At 43.1% G+C, this 14,673-nt stretch overlaps 1 protein-coding gene across 2 annotated transcripts in view; it reads left to right on the top strand.

Moving 5' to 3' along the window:
• Nucleotides 1-14,673, top strand: part of ARL11 (ARF like GTPase 11) — a 74,416-nt gene that overhangs the window by 52,018 nt on the left and 7,725 nt on the right. The window lies entirely within an intron of this gene.

The following is a 14,673-nucleotide window of genomic DNA, read 5'->3' on the forward strand; positions in this document are numbered from 1 at the left end:
CCTTAAAAGCAAAAGATCATAAAGTTTGATCTTTTGCTTAAAAAAAACAAACAAAAAAAAAACTGGCCTTGGTTATGTGGCACCGTAGTGGAAGTGACATCAGGCCGTTGCTCCGGTGGTCCTAGGCCGGGTATCGGCAAACCGTGGCTCCAGAGCCGCATGCGGCTCTTTTTCACCTTTGCTGCGGCTCCGGAGCACACTGCCCACCAGGTGACAGGCAATAGGGTTGCCGTAGCTGCAGTGGTCGGCAAGCCGCGGCTATTTACACTCTTTAATGCGGCTCTTCTGTGGCCCAGGCGCCCGCTCCCCTCCCTCCTCCAAACATTGGCTGTCAGGATGTAGGCGGGGCAGCGTGATGAACTCCTCTCCTCTCACAGTCCGCCCTGAAGACCGGAACGGCGCGGGAACACGGCGAGAGGAACGCGCGGAGCAAAGGTAAGTGAATTGACACAATATGGGGAATGAATTACTATAGGGGGGATGAATTACTATATGGGGGATGAATTACTATACGGGGGATGAATTACTATACGGGGGATGAATTACTATATGGGGGATGAATTACTATGGGGGATGAATTACTATATGGGGGATGTATTTTCAGTTTTAAAAATGTGTCTCTCAAAATAAATTTCAATCGTGGTTTTGGCGAGATTTGGCTCAGTTGAAAAAAAAGGTTTCCCACCACTGACCTAAGGCTATGATTGTGATTATGACGATACACTGTGGCCCTGATTAACCCTTTGCTTACTGGGCCCTTAAACCCCCTTCATGACCAGAGCGCTTTTTGCAATATATGCAGTGTCGGATTTGTTTTAAATGTTGCAATGGTTTTGCGGCTCCCAGTCTTTTTTTCCCCTTCAGAAAAGGGTCCAAGTGGCTCTTTATGTCTTAAAGGTTGCAGACCCCTGTCCTAGGCCATACAGGTGAATGGAGGCTGGATCGGTTCCTGAGGCTACCAATTGTCCAGGTAAGCCCGAAAACCACCAGAAAGCAGCAGGGGAGGGGATCCCTCCAGCTGCTTCTAAAAGTGATCCAGTGATGAATCTGCTGCTTGGTTCACTTTTAACAGAAAGTCTGATGCCTGAGGGAAAAATTTATAGTGGCATTATGGTACCTAGCTGCAGCCATAACCGCAGTATTAATCATCAAAGTAAAGACGTATTTTCCCAGTTAGGCAGTTGGCAAATGGTTTTTAGGCATCCACTGCAAAAAAAATTTTGTTTTTGGTGAGATACTCCAAAGAGTTAATCACTTTTAAAGTGCTGACACTGCAACTTTTCTTATTAGAACACCAACATTAGCTGATTAATAATGGGAAAAAAGACACTCCCATTCAGATTCACTTTGCACATTGAGACAATCAAAGAAAGAACTATTCCTTCAGAGCAGCAACGAGTTAATCTTAACAAAAGTGGAGTAACTCTTTAAAATATAGAAATGAATAGATGTGTTTAAAAAAATAATATATTCAGCCTGATCACAATTGCTTTCTTTGTTGTAATTGGACAAATATGATTTGTATCAAATATGGTGCTTGATTTTATACACCTGTGGCCATGGAAGTGATTTGAACACCTGAATCCAATGATTTGGAGGGGTGTCCCAATACTTTTGGCAATGTGGTGTATGTCCGGTGCACTGGAGGTGCAGGTTCAGTGCGGTTTGAAAGAGTCATGTACGATTTCTGAGCAGTGCCATCAGGTTCCGGTGCAGATTACAGGCTATTGACTTCTATGGGAACCATTTCTAAATCGCATGTGTGGACAGGATTAAATCCTGACCTAATCATGTCCTGAACCTGATGTAAACCTGACATTAACCGCTGAACAACTACTGTATCAATTGGCTATGAAACCTGAGCTTCAATCCACACCGCGCATGTGTGAATCAGCTCTTAAAGTGAAAAAGTTGCATATATGCAAGAATTACTTCTAATATTCAAAACTTTACAAGTAAACTTACCCAGAAATTACAAAAGTTGAGATATGGCAGATTTTGTTTTCTTTGATTGTTTATTGCCCTATGTTATCTAGTATGTTAAGTAAACGCAGGCAGCTAAGAAACTGTATTGCTGGTCAGGAAGTCCTGGAAACTGTTATTCCCCATTACATACATTAAATATCTTCTGTTTTATCAGAAACTTGTACATATTCATTTTTAACTTTTAAATAATAAAATTCTGTGTTCATATCCCACACTACTATACGATTCAAAATTGAGGGGTTTGTAAGAACTGTTACTGATAAAGCTTAAACCTCTATAAATCATAAAAGACAAGTTATGGTCTTGTAAATGCATTAGTCAGTAAATTGTCATTGTTGGTACATTTCATCATTACTGTTTTACTGGAGACATTACATGCTTCATTTTAAGGAGACATTGTTACCTTACTCATGCTAGGGAAATTGACAGTGTAAATCCTGCCACTGACCGCTTTATAGTAGCCTCTCTAGCACTCCCCTGCTGTTCCTTCTTCTGTGACTGCAAAATACCTCGTACTCTTGGACATGGAAGAGTATGTGACTTCCTCTTATGATGCAGTGCCTAGGCCTAACAGCCAATCACTATGCCTAAACACTGTTATATGATAAAAGTTGTGATTAGAGATGTAAAATTTCCAGAAAGATTGAAGCCATGGGGAAAAAAAAATCCCTATTTTTTTCTGGAAAAAATGGAAATTTTCAGAAAAATAAAAGTAGTCATTTTGTTACACGGCAAATTGAGGCTTTGCTCTTAGCAGAAATTGCACTTTGGAAATGTTTCCAAACTCTAGATCATGGTTTCTCAACTTTTTATCTTTGAGGAATCCCTGGCAAAAAGTCTGAGATCTCCAGGAACCCTGAAATACTTTTCGTATGTACAGCTCACGGAACTTTGATGTGCGCAGTGAGCTGTAGATATAACAATTATTCATAGAGCATTAGACAAAATAAATATTAAAACTTAATTTCTTAACCCCTTGACGCCAACGTCACACAAATATGCTGCCTCACAGAACTGGGCTTTTTTCCATGGGGCCGCATATTTGCTTACCTTTCTTTGTGCTGGGAGTGCACCACACAGCGTGCTCCCAGCACAGAGACCGGGGTGTTGCTCAGAGCCCTGATTCACATGATCGCTGTGATAGCCTCTGATTGGCTATCACAGTGATCAGTCACTGTGAAGCCCGCCCCCTCCTTGGTTTTTTTTTTTTTTTCTTTTCTTACTAAATGGAGGAGAGAGATACATTGTGTATCTCTCACTCTCTCCACGCATGAGAAAAAAAACTGTAAACAAAAGATAAATACATAAATATCAAATAAAAGAAAAAAATACCTGGATTTTTTTTTCTTTAAATTGGTATCAGTGTCAGTTTTAGACAAAAAAAAAATGTGCACTATTGTTTCTGGGCTGTAGTACAGGTACAAATACACATATATGGTATTGCTGCGATCATCAAGAGCTGTAAAGTGTATTTTGGGTTGTTCTTTGATGGTAGGTTATGGTAGTAACAAACACACAGCTGAATTTAAAAAAAAAATTTTTTTTTTCTATTTTGGGCTCAGTTTTCCTTTTGATAAAACAAATTACAGGGATATCCATTACCATTTACCACCAAATGAAAGCCCAAATTGTTCTAAAAAAAAAACAAGGTATAAATCACCTGGATGTACAAAGTAGTTGTGATGATATGTATGGTTTTACTAACACATGTCAAAGTTGTAAAATTGTGCTTAGGCTATAAGATTTGTTTTACCCTTAGGCGTGAAGGGGTTAATTATTATTATTATATAGTATTTATATAGCGCCAAACGGTTTGCTCAGCGCTGTACAATAGCAAGGGGGACAGAACATGAGACAAGACAGAAACAATACAATACACAAGGGGTACGAGGGCCCTGCTCTTTCAAGCTTACAATCTAGGAGGGAGGGGAAAGTGGTACAGGAGGAAATGGCTGTGGGGAATGAAGTGGTGGGAGGAGTGGAGGAATTCAGCTGTTAGGTGAGGGTGGGGTAGGCTTCCTGAAGAGGTGGGTCTTCAGGGTGTGCCTGAAGGTGATGAGGGTAGGTGACAGTCTGATGGATTGGGGTAGGGAATTCCAGAGGATGGGGGAAGTCCTGGAGAAATCCAAAAATTGGGAAGTAGCTGGGCTGTTGGCGTTGATGAGGATATTGAAGTCACCTAGGATGATGGTCGGTAGCTCGGAGGAGAGGAAGAAGGGAAGCCAGGCGGCAAAGTCGTCAAAGAAGGGGGATGTGGAACCAGGAGGTCGATAGATAACCGCAATCCTCAGGGGGGTGGGAGAGAAGAGCCGGATGCAGTGGGCCTCTAAGGAGGAGAAGGATAGGGAGGACCTGGAAGGTGCTCAGCGGTGGCAGGAGCATACCGACCCCACCGCCTCTGCGGCCGCTCGGTCTGGGTGAGTGGGTCCAGACGAGGCCTCCATAGGAGAGGGCTGCAGGGGAGGTGGAGTCAGTGGCTTGGATCCAGGTTTCAGTGACCGCTAGCAGGTTGAGGGAGTGGGAGACAAAGAGGTCATGGATGGCGGTGAGCTTGTTGCAAACCGAGCGGGCGTTCAGGAGTGCAACCGAGAGAGGAGGGGTGGATGCGGGGAGGAGGGGGACAGATACGAGGTTGAGGGGGTTGCGGTGGCTGGCGGGAGTAGGGGGGTGCCAAGAGGGGGAGTGGGGAGATGGGGGGCTAGGGTTTGGGGAGCTGTCTCCGGCGGTTAGGAGGAGGGTGAGGAAACTTGTGCTTGCTTTTTTTTTGCACAGATGCTCAATTCTGGGGCAAAGTTGAGATATGCAGTGTACAGAAGGTCAGCTGGGCAGAGCACAGTGGAACAGTGCAGGAGGACCAGGAGAGAACTGTGGAGGGGGCACGAGGGAACAGCACAGTACAGGGGGGCCAGGAGAGAATAGTATGGGGGGTGCAGGAGGGAACAGTATAGGAGGCCTAGTAAAGCACAGTACAGAGGGGGGCAGGAGGAAACGGTACTGGAGGGCACAATACTGGGGTGTGTAGCGGTAGAGTAGCTCAGGAAAGCTTCTGGACCGTATCTGGTGTTCTGATCCCACCTGCCCTCCTCTCTTTTCCCGAGTGATGTCACACACAGGCACCCAGGGCAAACAGGAGAGGAGGGCTTGCTGGGTTCAGCGCAGAACAGTGACGCAAGTTGATTGGTCGGTGCATGTGCACAGGACTCAGTCATACCGGCACAGCCAGAGTGTGCCAAGAATACTGAGCTGCACTGCATATGTCAGTGTGCATTAAGTAGAAAACTGTTAGCTGGCAGGTAAGTGTGTATTATTACAGAGACATTGCATTTCTCTTCTGCAATAAAGGCTGCTACTCACATTTTTGTTTTACAAATTACGTTTAGTTCCAATTTAAGAGTTTGGTGCTAAACTCAACAACTCACCATTTGCCTTTTGATGCATGCACAAGTAGAGGGAGAACTTTACTTTTCCAATTTAAGATGTCAATCCAACCAAAAGGAATATTATAGTTATACCCTAGTGGAGAGCTCTCCAAACTATGGCCCTCCAGCTGTTGAAGTCCCATCATGCCTCTGCTCCTGGGAGTCTTGCCTGTGGCTGTCAGTGTCTTGCAAGGCCTCATGGGACTTGCAGTTCCTCAACAACTGGAGGGCCATAGTTTGGAAATTCCTACCCTAGTGGGTTGAGTCAGCCCCTTCCTATTTGTCTTGGATACACTCAAAGTGAATCACAATACTTTTTGACTCTCTTCCCTTCCACCTGGTTTTGGGTGTCATTGCATCTTCCAATGCCTCCTCTTGCATTCTACCTAATTTAAAATAAACATAAAATCTGTCAGGGGGAGTGGAAACTCTTCTTAATGGCAACAGCAGGAGTACAGACCCAGGAGCCCAAGCATACATATGTCTTCATAAGATATACATTGTCAGTTGGTTTATTGCTTAATCATCAACCCAAAAACAAAAATACGGGTTTTGTTTTACTGACCGTTTGAGTTTTTACACAGGCATGCTGAAAGTTTGCTCTATTCAGAAATGGGCACATAGTGTACTGATCAGCAGAGCCATATAAGTAGACAAATACTATATTAATGATTAAAGTCAGGAGGAGAACAAGGAACTATTACATAATATCTTATACTGTAGTAGTTATGCACTGCCTGATGTTTTGCAAGTCATGTGACAGATTCAAGCATGATGATCAGACTGCGGAGAAGTGAAAGTGTTACTTAACCCAGGACTCTGCATTCACCATATCTGGTCTCCCACAATACGCAGAACATGGAAATGCAATTATATTAGTAAATATAAACTGCTAAATACCTTTTCTCATCAGTACTAGAAGTCACAAGCCTATTATATATGTGTCCAGCCAAACATTAGTTAACCACTTTCCCTCCAGAGGTATTTGATTGCCTGTACCTTTTTTATTTTTTGCGCTATAAACAAAAAAATACCAACAATTTTGAGAAAAAAAAATATTGACTATGTGCTATTAAACATGCCCAATAAAAAAAATGTAAAAATCAAATTTTGTCATAAATTTAGGCCAAAATGTATTTTGCTACGTGTTTGCTAAAAAAAAAAAAAAAAACAATACCAGTACATGTATATTAATTGGTTTACGTGAAAGGTATAGCGTTTACAAATGTATATATACTGGATTTTTTTATTTTATACCAGTAATGGCGGCAATCAGCGACTTATAGCGGGACTGCAGAGGGCATTCTGACACTGGGGGGGACTGACTGACTGTCACTGACAGCCCCAGTGATACCAATACATTGATCCGTGCTAATAAAATGCACTGACACTGTACTATTGGCACTGGGCAGGAAAGGGTTAACATGTGGGGCGATCAAAGGGTTAACTGTGTTCTTTCAACTGTAAGCAGAGTAGACTGCATAACAGAACCATACAAAGCAGTGTGCAGGAGCTGAGAGGGGAGAGAACTGTATTATTTATATACAGTTCTCACCCCCGTCGGTAATACTTGGCGAGCACTAAGTGCCGGTGAGTAACGACCGGCCGGGATTCAGTGATTGACAGCCGAGGCCGCAAATGGTGTGATTTTGTGCACCCGTGCTGCCCTGTAGCAGTATTTCTGCTATAGGGTGGACGGGAAGTAGTTAATCTTGTAAGAGGAGTTTTCATTCTCTGATTGTCTTATGAGTCTGCATAACCCCTGATCCTCTGTCTGGACAGTGCTGATTGGCCCTGCGCCGATCACATGCACTCTCCCGAAAAAAACAAACAAACCGAAACCCTCTCTAGCAATATACACTGTGTTCCAAATTATTATGCAAAGTGCATATTTACTGAAATCAAAAGCTATTTCAATCAAACTTTTAACAACATTTTAACTTTTTAAACATTTTAACAGGTCACGTTACATTTTAACATAGGACCCCTTATTTGATAGCAGCTTCACAAGTCTTTCATCCATTGAACTTGTGAGTTTTTGGACAGTTTCTGCTTGAATTTGTTTGCAAGATGTCAGAATAGCCTCCCAGAGCTGCTGTTTGGATGTAAACTGCCTCCCACCCTCATAGATCTTTTGCTTGAGGATGCTCCAAATGTTCTCAATAGGATTGAGGTCAGGGGAGGATGGAGGCCACACCATGACTTTTTCTCTCCTTTTATCCCCATAACAGCCAATGATGCAGAGGTATTCTTTGTAGCATGAGATGGTACATTGTCATGCATGCAGATGATTTATTACAGAAAGCATAGTTCTTCCTTCTGTACCAGGGAAAAAAAGTGGTCAGTCATAAACTCCACATACTTTGCAGAGGTCATCTTTACACCTTCAGGGACCCTAAAGGGGCTGACCAGCTCTGTTCCCATGATTCTGGCACAAAACATGACTCCACCACTGCCTTGCTGACGTCGCAGCCTTGTTGGAACAGGGTGGCCGTCCACCAACCATCCACTACTCTATCCCTCTGGACTATCCAGGGTTGCACGGCACTCATCAGTGAACAGGACTGTTTGAAAATTAGTCTTCATGTATTTTTCTGCCCAATGCAGCCCTTTCTGCTTGTGAGCATTGGTTAGTGGTGGCCGAATAGAAGGTTTATGCACAATTGCAAGACTCTGGAGGACTCTACACCTTGATGTCCATGGGACTCCAGAGGCACCAGCAGCTTCAAATATCTGTTTCCTGCTATGTAATGGTATTTTAGCAGCTGCTCTCTTGATCCGATGCATGGATCTGGCAGAAATCTTCCTCAATGTGCCTTTATCTGCACGAACCCGTCTGTGCTCTGAATCAGCCACAAATCTCTTAATAGTGCAATGATCACGCTTACGTTTTTGTGAAATATCTAATGTTTTCATACCTCGTCCAAGGCATTGAACTATTTCACTCTTTTCAGCAGCAGAGAGATCCTTTTTCTTCCCCATATTGCTTGAAAATGGTGCTCTGCTTAATAATGTGGAACACCCTCCTTTAGTAGTTTTTCCTTAAATTGGGCTCACCGGCCAATCTAATTATCACAGGTAAGATGAGAAATTAAAATAATATACAAAGTCCTCCTGCGCTCTTATGTAATATAACACAATACCGGAAAAAATTACATCACAGAGAATAAACAACAGCTGCTAACATCTGATCCTACACCAATAGGCCTTAAAAGCATTAAATGATACAAAATGATGTAGCGCTTATATAAACATACCCAATATAGTGACCCCACAGTGAATCTACTATGTCATGGGTCCCACATGGGCCATATATAATGAGTGATCAAAAACAGACAAGGGGAAAAAAACTCCTATAACCACATAAGGATAATAAACTCGTGACCCCTTCAGTCCACAATAGGGACATAAACCTATAATAAGTGTGTCCCTACACAGGGATTGACAAGGACTATAATGTGAATAAGGAACAGCACTGCAAAACAATCAACACATAAAAAAATCAACACGTATCAAAAAAGTCCAGTGATCTGTGTCACATTCCTTCTTGTCATGCAAATAAGAGGAATGTGTGTGATCCCACACACCCTTGAATGTAGTGCCATCTTGGAACACCCTTTGTTTCTTTGCCTACACCCAACATATGGGAGAAATGCGGTATTATCTACTGCTTATGTGAGTTTGAATCACAGCTCAAATACCCATAAGACAAAAAAAGACATCCTCCATAGTGTAGACCGTTTAATAATAAAAGTCTAATAGGCGAAATTCAAACTCACATAAGCAGTAGATAATACCGCATTTCTCCCATATGTTGGGTGTAGGCAAAGAAACAAAGGGGGTTCCAAGATGGCGCTACATTCAAGGGTGTGTGGGATCACACACATTCCTCTTATTTGCATGACAAGAAGGAATGTGACACAGATCACTGGACTTTTTTGATACGTGTTGATTTTTTTATGTGTTGATTGTTTTGCAGTGCTGTTCCTTATTCACATTATAGTCCTTGTCAATCCCTGTGTAGGGACACACTTATTATAGGTTTATGTCCCTATTGTGGACTGAAGGGGTCACGAGATTATTATCCTTATGTGGTTATAGGAGTTTTTTTCCCCTTGTCTGTTTTTGATCACTCACTATATATGGCCCATGTGGGACCCATGACATAGTAGATTTACTGTGGGGTCACTATATCGGGTATGTTTATATAAGTGCTACATCATTTTGTATCATTTAATAATTATCACAGGTGTCCGAGATTGTTTTCAGTGATCAAAAGAGCCCTGACACACAATGCCATCCATGAGTTAAACTAAAAAACAAAATATTTAATCTTTGTGACACTTAAATAGATTTTGCATAATAATTTGGAACACGGTGTACACCAAACAGAGCATGTGCAGACTTGCCAGACAGATTGGGGACAGCAAAAGAAGGGGAGGATCAGAGAAGACAGGCCTTTTTACACTGTGCAGGTGTAATTAACCCCTTAAGCTCCACAGTGAGTACAACAGGCATGTTTTGCTGCATAAACAGACTGAGGTGTTGTGCGTTTAGTAACACTTTAACCTTGAGAGGCCAACAAAAGCACTTCTGAGAGCTGAAAGTGTATGTTATAGCACCCATTGATTTTCTGAATGGCTAAAATGTTATGTAACAAAGAAACAGTTGTTCGTGGCCTGGACCTGGTAGAAAGAAGGGAAGTATCCCTTTACAACAATGTGTTATCTGAGGTATGGAGAAAAGTGCAATCATTCCTCAATGATGATTATTCTTAGTGGGGTCTGCCTTTATGTGCACCCCCTCCCCTTAAATATGTCTTAGCTAAAGGCGGTGCACAATGGCAGACAGAAACAAAACATTCTCTGCATCCAGCTGGGTAATCTGCCAGCTGGCTAGCATCACCAACCCTTTTATACAGTTATATCCTGATTGTTCAGGACTGAAGATATTATTAAATGAAAGCTGTATGTACAGCTGTGTTCAAAATAATAGCAGTGTGTTGAAAAAAGTGAATAAAGCTCAAAATCCTTCTAATAGCTTTTATTTCCATACACACAAATGCATTGGGATCACTATACATTCTATTCCAAATCAAAACATGAAGAAAAATAGATAAAATTTGTGTTGTTCCTCTAAAAAAAATTGAAGAAAAGTGAGTATTAGACTGTTCAAAAAAATAGCAGTGTTTGTATTCTTCTTTACAAACTCAAACATTCACTATATAAACTGAAAAATGTTTGAAGATTTTGCTTTCCTTTGAATCAATTAATATTTAGTTGTATAAGCACTGTTTCTGAGGACTGCTGTACATCTGTGTTGCATGGAGTCAACCAACTTCTGGCACCTGTGAACAGGTATTCCAGGCCAGGATGATTGGACTACATTCCACAGTTCTTTATTTCTCGGTTTTGCCTCAGAAACTGCATTTTTGATGTCGCCCCCCAAGTTTTCTATTGGATTATGATCCGGGGATTGGGCTGGCCACTCCATAACGTCAATCTTGTTGGTCTGGAACCAAGATGTTGCACGTTTACTGGTGTGTTTGGGGTCATTGTCTTGTTGGAACACCCATTTCAAGGGCATTTCCTCTTCAGCATAAGGCAGCATGACCTCTTCAAGTATTCTGTATTCACTGCTCTGACCTCCACTTCCACCCCACCCTTCATTCCTCATACTGAAGCCCCCCCAACACTTCACACCTTTGACCTTACTACCATCGAGGAAGTCTCCAAGATCCTCTCTGATGCCCGCCTCACCACCTGCCCCCTCGACCCTATCCCCTCACAACTCCTACGACCTCCCTCCCCCTCCATCCTACGCTCCCTCACCCACATCTTTAATCTCTCCCTCTCCTCTGACACTTTCCCCTCCCCTCTGAAACATGCACACATCACCCCCATACTTAAAAAGCCCTCCCTGGACCCCAATGACCTAAACAACCTCAGACCCATCTCCCTGCTCCAATTACCTCCAAACTCCTCGAGTGCCTAGTCTACACCTGCCTATGCTCTCACCTCAACGACAACAACCTCCTCGACCCCCTACAGTCCGGCTTCCGTCCCCTACACTCCACCGAAACTGCCTTACTCAAACTCTCCAATGACCTGCTAACCGCCAAAGCTAATGGCCACTATTCAGTGCTCCTCCTCCTTCACCTCTCTGCGGCCTTCGACACAGTCGACCACCCCCTCCTCCTCAAAAAACTACACTCCCTCGGCCTCAGAGATTCTGCTCTCTCCTGGCTCTCATCCTACCTGTCACAACGCTCTTTCAGCGTTACCTATAATGCTACCACCTCCCCCTCACTCCCCCTCTCTGTTGGGGTCCCTCAAGGCTCCGTCCTCGGGCCCCTTCTCTTCTTCATCTACACCTCCTCCCTTGGCCAACTCATACACTCTCACGGCTTCAACTACCACCTCTATGCTGACGACACACAAATCTATCTCTCAATCCCCCACCTCACCCCCTCAGTCTCTGATCGAATCACACACCTACTGAGCGACGTATCTGACTGGATGTCACTCCACTTCCTTAAACTGAACCTCTCCAAGACCGAGCTTCTTGTCTTCCCCCCAGCCCGGACACCACCCCCCATTGACTTCTCCATTATGTCCAACAACGCCACCATCAATCCCGCCCCGCAGGCCAGAGTACTTGGTGTCATTCTGGACTCCAACCTATCCTTTCAGCCCCAAGTCCAATCTTTAACCAGCTCGTGCAGACTCCACCTCCACAACATCACCAAAATACGCACGTTCCTAACCCCAGAAACCACTAAACAGCTCATCCACTCCCTCATCATATCACGACTCGATTACTGCAACTCCCTCCTTACTGGCCTGCCTCGCCGCTGGCTTTCCCTGCTTCAGTCGATCCTGAATACGGCAGCCAGACTCATTCACCTTTCCAACCGCTTTATCCCCGCCACCCCCCTCTGCCAATCCCTCCACTGGCTTCCGATTGCGCAACGGATCAAATTCAAAATCCTAACACTGACGTACAAAGCCGTCCACCATACTGCCCCGAACTACATCACTGACCTAATATCCAAGTACCACCCAGCACGCACACTCCGCTCCTCACAAGACCTCCTTCTCTCTAGTTCCCTGGTCTCCTCCTCCCATGCCCGCCTCCAGGACTTCTCCAGGGTGTCACCCATCCCCTGGAACTCCCTGCCCCAACCAATCAGATTATCACCTACTCTCCTCTCCTTTAGGCACACCCTGAAAACCCATCTCTTCAGGGAAGCCTACCCCACCCCCTGCTAACTTGCCGACCTCCTCCACTCTTCCTACCACTCCATCCCCCACAGCTATCTCCTCCTGTGCCAGCATCCCCTCCCTACTAGATTGTAAGCTTGAAAGAGCAGGGCCCTCAATCCCCCTCATGTTTTGCATTGTATTATTGTTCTGTCACATGTTCTGTCCCCCTTTGTAATGTACAGCGCAGAGCGAACTATCGGCATACCATGATCCCTGGTATGCGATAAATAGGCCCAAAACCATAGTATGAGAAACATCCCCATATCATGATGCTTGCGCAACCATGCATCATTGTCTTCACAGTGTACTGTGGCTTGAATTCAGTGTTTAGGGGTCGTCTGACAAACTGTCTCCGGCCACTAGACCAAAAAGAACAATCTTACTTTCATCAGTCCACAAAATGTTGCACCATTTCTCTTTAGGCCAGTCAATGTGCTCTTTGGCAAATTGTAACCTCTTCAGCACATGTCTTTTTTTCAACAGTGGGACTTTGCGGGGGCTTCTTGCAGATAGCTTGGCTTCACATAGGCGTCTTCTAATTGTAACAGTACTCACATGTAACTTTACACCTTCTTTGATCTTCCTGGAGCTGATTGTTGGCTGAGTCCTTGCCATTTTGGATATTCTTCTATCCATTCGAATGGTAGTTTTTCGCTTTCTTCCACGTCTTTCAGGTTTTGGTTGCCATTTTAAAGCATTTGCGATCATTTTAGCTGAGCAGCCTATCATTTTCTGCACTTCTTTATATGTTTTCCCCTCTCCAATCAACTTTTTAATCAAGGTACGCTGTTCTTCTGAACAATGTCAGGAACAACCCATTTTCCTCAGAATTTCAGAGAGAAATGCTCTGTAACCAGCATGTACAACATTTGCTGCCTTCCTTCATTAAATAAGGGCAATAATTGCCACCTGTTTTTCAAAGAATGAATGACCTCACTAATAGAACTCCACACTGCTATTATTTTGAACATGCCCCTTTCAATTAGTGATTCAATGACACAGAATCAGCAGCATGCATGTCATGACTGTTGGGTCTGTTGGATTTCTATTATTCTACTACACCTGCTAGTAAATTATTTGCCATGTAGAAATATCATTTCTACCAAAAACAGTGATTGATCAGGTTAGTGATGTCTGTCTGCTATTATTTTGAACACAACTGTATAAGTCGATTGAAGTACCCCTTCTATTGTCCCTTACACAATATGGACAGTTGGCACCTGTCAAGAATACCCATAGCTGTGGGTGACCAAGTCTGTAACCAATAAGGTTGTCTCTTGGCAAGAAGAAGAGTTTTCAAGTATCTGTAAAACTAAGAGAACCCTAAAAGAAAAGTTTTTTCCAAAATAGATTTACAGTATAGCTAACTGGTAAATTGTAAACCAAGATGGACCATTGATTGTATACTGTTTATTAAATACACAATTTCCTCATCACGTAGCTCTGTTAGCCATCAAATGAAACCTAAATAAGGTACCCCGGGTGCATGCTTTTTATTTATTTATGGGAAAGCCACACATCAGTCACGGTACCCCTCTACATTGTATTCCCTACTTTAACCTATAGGAACATCCCCATTATAAATTTGAATAGCAATGAATACAATTCAATACAATGGGAATTCCAAACTTATAGAGTTGTCACCAGAAAAAGAGATGAGGAAAAATCTTCCAAAGGGGTAATCTATTCTGGGGACAGCTTTGTTGAAATTTTCTCCTGTTGTAGTAAATGTTTCTAGGATAGGATTTGAAGGAAAAACTCCCAAACAGGACACATACTGCAAAAAATAAACTAACAGAGATTTTAACCATCTCCTGTTCTAGCCAAAAAGTTTTGACTACAAACATTTTACCAATTGTCCACATAATTTATTGAAATTTTCAAAGCAAGTTTATTAGGTTTCTTGGGAACATTTGTACGTGACATGCAGGTGCAATATAGCATAGCTTTCAATGAACAAATGAAGAGCACCATATCAAAGCAAATGTAAGCACAATACATTT

The sequence above is a fragment of the Staurois parvus genome, unplaced genomic scaffold, assembly GCF_062004578.1.
Source record: "Staurois parvus isolate SC_StPar_1 unplaced genomic scaffold, SC_StPar_1.0 ptg000761l, whole genome shotgun sequence".
NCBI lineage: Eukaryota > Metazoa > Chordata > Amphibia > Anura > Ranidae > Staurois > Staurois parvus.